Raw genomic sequence first — 12,798 nt, forward strand, 5'->3', positions numbered from 1 at the left:
TCGATTTAACTGCGGGTCGATTTTGAAATGTGAAACGCTGAAGTATTCAACTTGTACCTTTTTATAATCATCTGCTTACCGGTAATTTGATTGTAATTTGAACGCAGTTTCATGGAAACTATTATACGAATAGAATTATAATATGGACATATTATAATATAAGCATGATTATTATTCGTTAGTTTCACGAAAATTCTCAGTCTGTGCTGTTCTTGCACGATAAATACATTTCATGTAAAATGACATACTGTATGTACAGAATACATAATATATAATAGAGATTGGTTCTATATATAAGAAATCGATAAAATAGTCTAATAAGCCATATGAAAATTCATGTTAGAATTTGGGCAATTGTGTTCAATTGAATCAACTCGTGAAAAGAAGAGAAATTTCTTTCTAATTCAAGTAGAAAAATAAAATTAATGCGTGTTAAATAAAAATTTCGTAAAAACTGAGTTATGATTTGAAAAAGTAAAGTTACGGTAGTCGCCTTCTGCGATGTACAGTAGCATGTGGAAGGCTGAATTTGGGTGACATTATCACCGGAAGTGATATCACACACGGAACTAGAATACGTGTCATTCGTCACAGTTTTTCGTTCTTCGATAGTCGTTCAAGATATTCCAGAATATTTATTTAACACGTTCAAAATCACGTGATTTCCCTTTTACGCCCCTTGAATCGCCAGTGATATACGTTCTGCGGTCCACGCATTGCGTGTTTGCGAGAAAAATAGTTATAAAATCGATTTTGATCGATATAACTATATACTTTGCTATTAATAATTCATTGAAAAGAGAGAACAATTCTAGGTCTATTCTAAGTTTATGTTTGCTCTGAAGTATAATTATTGATAACAGAAGAATAATATTTCGAATGAAATTTATGATTTTAATAATATAAGCACAGTTATAAATATACACAAATTCGAATACATCTAACATAATGCGACAAATGAATTGGTATGCATATAATGTTTGAAACTGGAGTACTCGACAGTTGAAAAATCTATTTATACTTGTACAAATACCTAACTGTACTTACGCGTACTGCACTGCTCGTATTTTAAAGAAACTAATACATATTTTTTTGCGAACGGGTTCCGAGATTGAAAACTGCATGAATGCACGATGAAAAAGGTTTCTTCGGCCATCCTTTAACTTGTTTTTCGCCGAGGAAAGCAATCTCGAGGTCTCAGATGGATCGGCGCGTATCGTTAAAGCGCAAAATGAGACGAGATATCGTCGCTAGTGCCGTGTACGGTCATTTGCGAATCAGCAGTACGATGGAATTCGACCATTCCGTTGCAGTGACGTCATTTACTTCTTTGAAATCATCGTTAGGTCTGTTCCAGATGGCGGAGATGCACACCGTGGACTCAGCGCCTTTCGAGTTATTTTCTAAACTCCCGTTTACAATTGTCTCCTCTCGATTCGCATCAGTTCGCAATTTTCATTACGGCGTTCATGACTTACGAAGCTCCGCGAGAAACCGGGAAACTCGACATTCAGTGGAGTTTGATAGAATTTTAAATCATTGTCTAGGAGAGACCTGAACTTTTCTTTGGGAACAGGAGTTTAGAGACTTCCGTTCGATTCTGCTTTCTTGAAATTTCTTCGTGAAAATGAGAATTCTTGTAAATATCCGCGTTCTGACGATCGCTTGTCAATTACGAATGTTCATGAGAAGTAGAACTTCGGTTTTGCAATTTTTGCTAATAAAATAAAAAAAATGTGTATTTATTAGTGTGAACTGTGTATTTGTCAAACGCAGGACGAATGTAAATGTAGTATTATGTAATTGTATTATGTAAATGTAGTTATAATGAGTATCTTTCGGGAGGGTTATCTAAGAAATTTGATTATCCAATCAGTCTGACCACTGTTGATTGAGAGATAACTGAGATTCCAATATATTAAAAATAAATGAACCGTATTTTTGTAATAAGTTCATTTGCATGATTTGTTTCAGTTTTTAACTTGTTCCCTTTATTTCCTCGCATTTCTTGTATCGTACATACTATGTCTATATCTTAGGTAATTTTTGTTTCTTATTAGTTACATTTCTATCTCTATTCTTTGCTTTTCGTTTCCCTTGTGTACTGTGTTTGCACCGTCGTGCGGAAGACGGATAATAATAATTCTTCATGGAAACAACGGGCGTTCCTATGTAAAGGTTAATTTTACCTACAGTTTCTCATTAAAGTTTCGTTATTGACCGATAAATGTTTCCAATAAATGTTTCCGATAATTGTAAGACACAGTCGTTCCCTTTATTTATCGTGTACAAGAAATGAAAGGAGAATGAACTGAAAAAATAAATTGGTATAAGTCGACGGACTACATGGAGTGATCGAACAGTTGCTTGTTGTAAATATAAAAGCATAAAACAATAGAATTCCGTAAGAAGAAAGAGCATATGCGTGTTTGGACGATTGAAATCGTTTTAGTTCAAAAATTATTTTATCTGTCTTAACTAAAAGAAATTCTTGTATTCTACTAGTCTATCAAAAATCAATTAAGTTCAAAGTTTAATCGCTCGGCTTGCACGCGTAACGTTTAGTTAACACCGGCTCACATTTCACCCATACTGAACATTTACAGTACGTATAATTTAAATATAGCTTTTCGATGGAAAAGAATATTTATATAATGATATTCATGATGTTGGAAGAGACCAAGTGCGTATCAAAGAATTTTGAATATTCTATAATTATAATTTCTTATACATATATAAAAGTATACAGTATATAAAAGTTACTGTTTTATTTCATTCTATCTTCAATATCTCGATCATTTTATGTGTCTTAATTACATTTATAGATTCTGGAAATTATTAAACGTTTAAGCAACTTAATTGATTAAGCATTTGAGGTTTAAGAAATATAAAGTTTTAGTAAACTCAATACAGTTGTATTTTGTTTTCCATTCTAATATAGAAATTTCAGAGTAACTGAAACATTCATTTCCGAAAACAAATGACATTTTTAATAATCATCCTACACGTAAATCTTTGAAAAAATAAGGAATAAAGAGCTACGTTTAATCTCATTTGTTCTACCATTTTACTTGTGGGTCAAAAGTGACCCGGCATAGGCTAGGCGAGGGTAGAACCGATGAATACTTCGAAAGCAGACATCAAGTGACGTTTATTGATCTGTTTCATTCGAAAGTCCAAGAATCACCGTGTTTATCGCATCGAAAATAAATTTACACGTCTGTTGAACCCAGTCGTTACCTGTGAAATTACACCTAATATATCATATGTTATCGTTGACGTTCACGTGTACGCGTCATCAGGGCGGTAATAATCAGCCGGGAGATAGACGGCGCAACCGTTTCGCAAAGTTACATGACTTCTATTCTCGGCAGATAAAAGCGAAGCACTCGCGGAATAACGGATGAACATTTGTTCCATTGCCCCGCGAACGGCCACGGTTTTTGTTCGGGCGGCAATTAAGCGGCACAATTAATCTTGCACTTATCTTAACGCAAAACTTGCTTTCTTGCGCATCCAGGGAGCTCAACGCAGCTGACGTTTCCTCGTTCCACCCGGAACGGAATGCAACTACGAAACTTTGCGGATAATTAATGTTCCAAAGAGTCATTTGTACCGTGCATCCGCAGCAACATTGGTTTATTCAAATAAACGAAGTGTTTACTTAATGTCTTAACGACGCGACTATTTCTGGATTCGTCTAATCTCTTTTTTACTGGTTAGTTTGGAGTTACTGTTGAACACCTGTTATCCAATTCAATTGATTGACATTAAGCGGTTCAGAAGAAATTTTTCAAACATATTTGTAATATTTGATTAGTTATTATATTATTAATCCGTGCATAACGGAGATGCTGAATGATCTTTTCTCTTTTGAATATCTCCAATGCACTTTACAATTTGTCCACAATGGACATTTGGTAAATTATTTTCTCAGTATTTAAGGATGTAGCACGTAGATGCTTTCTGAACAGAATGCATCTGTATTGTATGAATGATTTGGATCGCGAGATGGTGACTCGGTTAATCGAGGTTCTACTGTACTTGAACGGGAAATTGAGGTCATTTGAGGTTGTAAACAGGAAACTAGACACAGAACTGTAAACAAAAAGAGCTTAAATTACAATAACACGTTATGGATAATGAAGTAATGAGGTGTTCTGTAATTGGTGATTCAGCTAGGAAAGTTTATGTGTTCGTTTTGTATAGAAAAGTAAATTGAAAGTGTAACATAATATTTTTTTCCATTTCGGCAATTAGTCACTAAATATAATTAATGCAGCTAGTACAGACGATAAGAGGTTACTATGCATTTTCATAATTAATTGAAAATATAAAATAACATTTCTTTATTTGAAGGTGCGTTCTTGAAGAAACTAGGTTAAGTACATTCTGCTGCCATGAAACCAACCGTAGATGTACTCGCAACATTTTCAAAGCGAATTTCCTTGAGAACGAGATTTCAGACGAAAACATTCTATTGTACACTTTTGTCAAGATTGCTATATATTCGTGCAGAATGATTTTCTCCCGATTATGCTGCCTGTATTCGGTCGAGTCAGTCAAATGTACATGTACTCCATAAATTTTCAATTCTTACTTACTCGAAAAGGGGACCTCGGACGAAAAGATTTTATTATATATCTAATGTATATTTTCATCTGAGATCAAAATGAAAATGTTGCAGCATCTTCATAAATTATTGCAAATTCTAGTAATGTTGTGAAAATTGATCTAAATGTTATACTATGACGTCAATATAGATGGTCCAGTATTAAATATTTAATGTTATGTGTTATTAAATTATGTGATTGATACATAAAGATAAATTACATGTTTCGCGAAATTATACTCGACGTGATGTTCATAAAGAATTTATATATCTGCATGGACAGAATCCCTACGTTGCCAGTTAATTATTAATCCTTTCTGCCATGAAAGTTCTCGGAAATTTCATTCGATTTAACTTCATCATTATGACGCTCTAATAATTTAATTTTCAAAAATGATTGAAAAAGATTGAAGCATTGCAACGGATGTGACGTTACCGTATTGTCGGAAATCCGACGGGCATCTCGTGCAACCGCAATACGCAAATTGGTGTTCCGTTATACTAAGTATTTGCAAGTTCTTTGCGACTAAATATTTAGTTCTATTTTCTTTATAATAATATAAATTACTCAAACTACAATAACTTAGTTGTTCAATATCTCCAATAAAGAATTTCCTGTTTTACTTAATAGTTACTCGATAAAAGAATGTTTAATTTTTCAATATTTTGAAACTACAGGATGGTGTACACCTTGTTAATACTAAAACTATTAAGAAATTATATTATATTATATTACAAAACTAATGAGAAATTAATTTAAATACTTACAAAATAAAAATTCTGAAGTGAGATAATTTGACTTGGCCGATAATTCTAGTGTTAGCTTACTAATATTTTACTATTGAGTTCCTCGGATGAACTAAGTATTATTCGTTTTACATTATACTAATTTATCCTTATGCATACAAAATTATTTAACAATATAAACAGTTACATACATAAATAACGTGAAATCAACATTCCAAGTCTCCACCATCAATCGAAACAAATGTCCCTATCACTGAACTGTAAGGCTAAATGCACAGTTCACAGGAAAATGTCGCAGTGACGATTATTTAGAAATAACAGAGAGTCAAAGTTCTTCTGTCCGACAGAAAGAAAAATAAAAGAACTTTACGTGTCTATTCTTTCAAAACAATCGCTGCAAACCGCTCGTGTGCGTTCAGCTTAAGAGGAACATAACGCGTTGAGAGAAGGTTAATGTACTCGTGTAATAGCGACCACTTGCACGGTCAAAGAGACTTGGAACAGTGGCCAAAAATCATTGTTACTTTCCCACGGTGATCAATATATTTCTGTTGCGGGATAAACAACAGGTTGAACGTTGCCAGTTGGTTTACTAGGCAGTTAACGACCTAGCGAATTGCTCTTAAAATCAGTCAAGTTAGGGTATAAACAAGGCAATCTTCAGAAATTGGTGAACTGGAACGCTGCCAATTTCGCACTGTAACGTGGAAGCATCTGCGGAACCGTTGGCGGTTCGACATTCCGAGCGTTTCCCGTTCAAACTTTCTGTAGTTGCTTTGATTTACAATTACCAATTTGCGGATCTAATTCCTGCCTTTCGCGGCTTACCCTCGGGTCACATCGACCTCCGATCTTCCATTGAACCCCGACAGTGGAACCCGGCCCGCAATCTCCTCGAGGATTACGTCTACAACTTTGATGTACTCTGGAGTATCGATCCTTGAATCGTGTCCCTGGATACATTGCAATGCGCTGCCCTTGTGTATCTGTTACAGTGGTTAATTGAATAGTTGCTAGGATTAAGGCCTATGTAACACATTGGTAACTATTTACAACGTTGATTCCTCACCGACTTGGATAACCTTGAAATATGTGGAGAGGGTTATCATTATGAGCAGCTTTTCTTTATGCACGTTTCCGCCACTTGCCTTTAGTTTTCCAGATATTCGCAACAATATGTCTTGGGATAGAGAGTTTTGACAATTTTCTTGGGAAAGAGTAACCTTTGTACAACCTTCATCTTGACGTATGTTGTTAAGGTCGTTGTTGTGTTCACCAAGAACTTTAAACTTTTTGACAGTGAGTGTTGGTTCAAAAGCTATGAAGCATTGAAGTTTCGCATTACGCTAGAAATTTTTGTCTTCATTTTCATTTATTGAAATTGTTCCTTCTAATATGCGTACTCAGACTTCGTTTACATAATAAAGATTGGCATTAGTGGGCCTGTTTTGTTGTAAATAATTACCAACAAATTTTTCAAGAGATTTTTATTCGGAACGAAGATCCAAAAGCCGTCGAAAGCAATCATTTTTATAGTCTAACATATTCGTGATAAAATATCTACTACGTGAAAATGTTCGCAAGAGAAGTTGCGGTTATAGATCGTGGAATTACAGATCACAGTTGAAAAGAAAAGGGTTAACGATTCGACTCGTTACAAATGCGGGAGACAAAAAGAAAGAAAGAAAGAAAGAAAGAGTTTGCAAAAATTAGCTCGTCGAAGTGTCCGTGATCCTTTGTTCCCGATCTATTCTTCATAATACGGTTGAACTCGTGAGAAACAACTGAAAACCGGAAGGGCCTGGGACAACAACGCGCTGACGCCTATAACGGCTGGTATTCTTTGAATAGCTGGATGCTTGCGACCGGCTGCTCGATTGTGAAACACACGTGCGCGCGAGTTGCTCAGGAAACGCGCGTATTTAAAGTCGCGCGCGGGTTTCGCGTTCGGTCGCGGGCTGCGCGCGAAGAAAAGGAGGAAATCGAAGGGACTCCTCGGAAAACGTTTTCGAGCTGCACCTGCCTTTCTCCTTTCCTTGCGGTCGCCAGTTGCGAGAAATTTGTTTCATTAGTTTGGTAGGAAAGTCTTGTTTCTCAGTTTCGTCGAAAAGCCTTGTTTTTAAGAAAGTTCGACGACGAATTTCATTCCACTGATTCTCCTTTTCTTCTGATATGAATTATAAAGAAATTGTTTGTTTCATTTGGTAGAAATGTCTTGTTTCATCAGTTTGGTAAAAATATTCTTGTTTCTCAGTTTAGTCGAAAAGTCTTGTTTTTTTGAAGACAACTTGGCGACTTTCATTCCATTAGTTTTAAATCAGATGAATCAAATTGATCTATTTCGGGTTTCGTTCTTCTACAATTATTGAAACGATATGGGTGGTTTCTGAAGAAATTTGTGTACGAAACTATTTTCAAAATATTCTTTCACGTGCATCTGTTGTAGGTATACTCGAGGCAATAGAAACGACAAGCACTAACTGATAATAAAGTAATCAGTTTCTGTGTGTAACAAAGTCGTCTTCCATTGTGGACATTTTGAATTGCATCAGCAACTAAAGTCGTTGATTACAATCGTCTATTCTCAATATTAACATTTTTCATGTAAAAGTAAAAAGTTTAGAGCGTTTAGAACTATCAAAACTAGGTTGCGTCTCATTGCTATTATTATTCTCGACACGAAGTTTATATAAATTTAAACTATTAGATTTAATGTTTTTTTCTAATTTTTATAGAATTGTGTAATTCAGTTTGTAAGCTCTGCGAAACACATTTGCCTTTCACGACAAAATTTATGTGTCGAGTTTTATTATACCGTTAATTACTTTCTTTTTGAAGTTGAACGCCGGCGAGACTATAAATGTAGCGTTTAAAGATACTAATTGACTAACGACAGAACAGTATATCCGAAACTTTACGTTATGTCGGGGCAGGAAGCGGAAGGAGATGACGGTGTACGTTTACGTATAGTACACATGTCGCGCTGTATACGTTAGGTTTCCCTTAAGATCAATCCGCACTCCCAATTGAACGACAAAATGGACATTAGTTTTCAAGATGAACAAAGCGCCCATAACAGAGGTTATTTTTATCATCACTTTCACTTCTATCATAGTTGCTATGAAAACCATTATAATCCTCCACTTTTTCCAATCTTTTTTTAGAATTCTTATTTACAACATGTCGTTATAATATTTTATCCTTTTCTGACTCCTCTTTGAAATTTTAACTTATAATAGCTACAAATTGGGAAAAATATAAAATGAAACAAATGTTAATGTGTAAAATGAATATAATGTTAATAATGTATAAATATTATTTTTGAACAGATAAATGATATGTGATATAAGTATAAAGTGAAATGTTAGTCGTGATCACGTTCTGTAAAACAATCTATACAATAGTGGTTTTACTGGAACGATTGTATTCTAAGTGTGAACCGACCTTTATCGACTTATCGTAACAAGTCAGCGTTCGTTCGGCACGTTCTATCGAACGGTAAAGGACGGTGTAGGGGTGATACGGGTGTTCCGGCACCCTATTGCAGGCCAAGAGAAAAGGAGCCACGGAAAAACTGCTAGAATTCTCGATAGGACGGACCGGAAGGTCGCCATTTTTACTTGAATATCTCTGGGTCGTGTTAGACGTATAAGCGTTAAAAATTCTCAAAGTTTGCAGAATTAGTTCTTCAATATTGCATTATTTGTAACAATACAAATTTCATTTTTGTTTTATGCACATCAATTTTATATAAGATTCTATATAATATTATATAACAAATTTTTATTTCCATTTTACATAAATTGTATACATTTCTATTCTATGTTAACTTATCGGAGTGATCAGGAACAATATTAATCATGTTTTTGCTTCTTTCTGAATAATTCTTTCATTCTTGAAAAACTGATAATTTCCTACATCATTTCTGACCAAAGCAGTTTAACTACTTCCGTCTATATAGCTTTTGATAAAATCGTTTTTTAGTTGATAAAAGTTTTGCAAAAATTAGACTAGACTTCTTGATATCGCCCTGTTTGGTAAATATTTAAGTTAACCTTTTTCATTTCTCTCGCTTCGAAGTTTCATTTAGATCACAACTTAGATTGGAAATTGTAACATTGTTGGTGGTGTCAGAACTTTAGACACACCCTGTATTACCTTTTTGCCTGGTGTCCTGTAGAGGGCAGCTATTGATTTTGGAACCTTTCTTGCGGTACTAATTCGGGGCTGTAACTCAGCAGCTGTTGCGTGGAGCTTAAGTGATTGAACCGACCTTCAGTAAGAACTATTTTCTTGAGTGTAACAAGAAACGGTCGTGTTGAACATAATTAAATTTACATTGCTTCAGTTTCAACAGAATTGCATTTTAACAAATTAAATACGAGTGCATATGTATGAAGTGAACGTTTCAACAGTCACTAACTTTCACTTCTCTGAATTCGTTTTTTCATTTAAAGATTCTATAAATCCCATTTTCAAAGAAACATTAATGAGTTATCATTAATAATGACAATTATTGTTGAATATTTAACTTGGCATTGAATTACAAAAGTCGAATTATTAAATTTAGGTTATACAATAATATTTACAGAAATGTATTCCGCAAATAAAATGAATGTTTGTTCATTGATTTATAATGAATGGTCACGTATCACAAGTGCCACGTGAGCTACAAGTTTCATTCTTAAAGTTGTGTAGAGTATTATCGATGAATCTGCAATAAGTGTTTGCAGTGATTCACTTTTATAGCACTATTATAATATAGGAAAACTTTTTAACGTACTGTATGAAATATAGAAGAACGATATTGTACTCCGGATTTAATGCATTAATCAAATTAAAGTGGTAATATAATTTAGCGGAGAAATTACTTTATTCTTCACCTAATGAAGTTTTATTAGTTTTGTAAATCTTAACTTCCTATTACAATTACTTTCTACTGGATTTTATCTTTACAACATTGTATCAGTACTTGATCGAATATAATTTTTTTACACAAAAACTATATAATCTTCCTCGAATATTGCATCACCTTTTTAAGATTGTATCATATAAATTTGATGTAATACAATGTCGTATACAAAAATTATATAAACTTTTAAATGTTTTACCATAACAATCCAATTTCATAGGAACACTTGAAAATTGTACTATTGAAATCTGATGTAATAAAATGTTTTATGAAGACACTTCAAGATCGTGTCATAGAAGTATGAGTATTATGTAAACGTATTTCTAAAATTGTACCAAAAAGTCTGTAAGTTTACAGCTGCAATCTAATCACTATCGACCTGTATTGCTGAGATAGCAATGACTTGCAGTATAGTTCTTAGATACTTTCCGAACAGTTCGTTTCGATACGTCTTCTAAAGCATGTACTTGCCGTTCGTGGTTACAAAGTGTAATGTTGAACTGCGATAAGAAACAATATACCTACAAATTCCGGTCGAGTGTTCCTGGTCGATGGTTTAAGCGGCAGAAACTGGTAAATAGTTTCTTCACTGTCTTCAACGACGCTGTTTCACTATATAATTCATTACAATTACACTCTGTAGAAGAATACGTAATTATTCTTATATATTTTTTATCAAATATTTCTTATTCTAGCACATTCTATTTTGTTCTTTATCGTATATTCTGGAAACTAATCGTGTATATCCTAATTTTGAAGATTAGGAAAATAAATCATTTACGTAAGTTTTATTTAAAAATTTGTATAACACCATAAAATAATTAGAAATCGACAATTTATACAACATACATTAAACATAAATTTACGTTATTTTTATAAAGAGCAATAATTTATCTGGTAAAAAGGCAATATCGTTTCTTGCAGAGCATTGTCTGCTTATCTATTTTTTCAAGGATGTACATTCAGTTTATATGTATAGAAAATGAAAACTTGCAGCGGTATCTAACTTAGATTGTTTCCGATTATTTTCTATAATGTAGTTTCTCGAGTATCGACGCGAACAAAATACGGTAACTCTTTACTGGTTTACCGAGCAATTTGTAGTGTCAGCGCATAGAATATTCATGGGACACGCTCGCATCGATTAAACGGCATTAACACAAGAACTTAATTGACCCTAGATTACTCGTGAACTTTTCGTTGCAACATAATCACGGTTTTACCATGATTGCAAGTTATCATTGATTATTTCTTTCGTAAACACCTATGGATCGAAATGAATTGCTAATACTGAATTTACAACAAATTCAAATGTCTAAGGAACTAAGTTTATCAGCTTCCTGGTATTACGCAAAACGCTATATAGGAAAATGTTTACAGTTTCCGTCTCTATTTCTGCAATTAACTTAGCTTCTAACAACTTCTTTCTCTTCATCAGTCTATTTCATTCTTTGCTAGTAATTTCATTTACTTTTATTGAATACTATGTGTCAGGAATACCTATTTCGTGTTGCAAATTATGGATATAAATTGAATTTGAAATTGCTAAGTTATTTAAATTTCTTTTATAACTACCTGAAGTTTCATGGAAACTTAACATTCAGAGAAAGTCGTAATTTCATGTTTTCTAATGTGTGATTTATTAATCATATTGAACAGTGGTAAAATTCCATTGAACCTATTAGCTGCTTGATGTTATATATTACAATATAAAAATGCTTCACCTTATTTGAAAAACATATTTCGTAATAATTTTGTATAAATGAAACTGAAGATTTAAACTGGTTTCACTTTTTCATCACTTCGCGCAATGGGATAAAAAAAATTTAATTAAACCGAAACAAACCGGTCAAACGAATTCCTCTAGCGTTATTTCATCGACAGCTCTAGAAGAAAAAGGTTGACAACTAATTCGATAGAATCATCTTAAAGCTTTCCTTGAACCATGTTATTTTAGCTAGCAAAATTTCCGATCGAACCGCTGGCAGCAGAATAATCTAAGCTGATCACGCTTCGTGGTCCATCCTGTATATGGTTGCCTGTCCCAGTTTTAATATTTCGCCAGATATTGAAGTAGCAAAACAGTGTACAGCATAATGTGTACCGGATCTGAAGGGGTTAACACTAGAACTACCGAGGAATTAAATTGGATTTTCTAATATATATATAGAAACCCTAATAGTGCATCTATCGAGATTTCAACTGATTTATAATTTAGGCTGCGCATTTCTAAATTAATGTCATTACTTATTTCCCAGAGAAGCATGTGTTCCTTTCTCAATAAACATCAGTTTCGAATGAAAGTTCTCATTCAAAGAGTTAACACTTCAAACTACCTAATGCGTCAAACCAACTGATTCCTGATTCTTTTTGCAATTATTAAAAAGATAACAGACGTTTCTCAGAGAAATTATGAAAGAAATTGATTTAGCAGTAGGCAAATTGAATTGTAAATCAAAGTCTCAATAGATACACTCTCGCAGTTTCCACAGAGAAATTCCAAAAAGTCAATTTAACTTTCCGTTAA

General features: G+C 33.7%; 1 protein-coding gene across 5 annotated transcripts in view; it reads left to right on the plus strand.

Moving 5' to 3' along the window:
* brat (tripartite motif-containing protein brain tumor) overlaps positions 1 to 12,798 on the plus strand; it is a 155,915-nt gene that overhangs the window by 49,595 nt on the left and 93,522 nt on the right. The window contains exon 1 of one of the 5 annotated variants that reach the window (XM_031992787.2): positions 10,709 to 10,844. The exons of 3 other annotated variants lie outside the window; for them this stretch is intronic. The gene's annotated coding sequence lies outside the window, so the exon portion shown is untranslated. Of the gene's footprint in view, positions 1 to 10,708; positions 10,845 to 12,798 lie in introns of those variants that run through there. One more of the 5 variants, XM_076368281.1, reaches the window with a different exon arrangement.

The sequence above is a fragment of the Nomia melanderi genome, chromosome 6, assembly GCF_051020985.1.
Source record: "Nomia melanderi isolate GNS246 chromosome 6, iyNomMela1, whole genome shotgun sequence".
NCBI lineage: Eukaryota > Metazoa > Arthropoda > Insecta > Hymenoptera > Halictidae > Nomia > Nomia melanderi.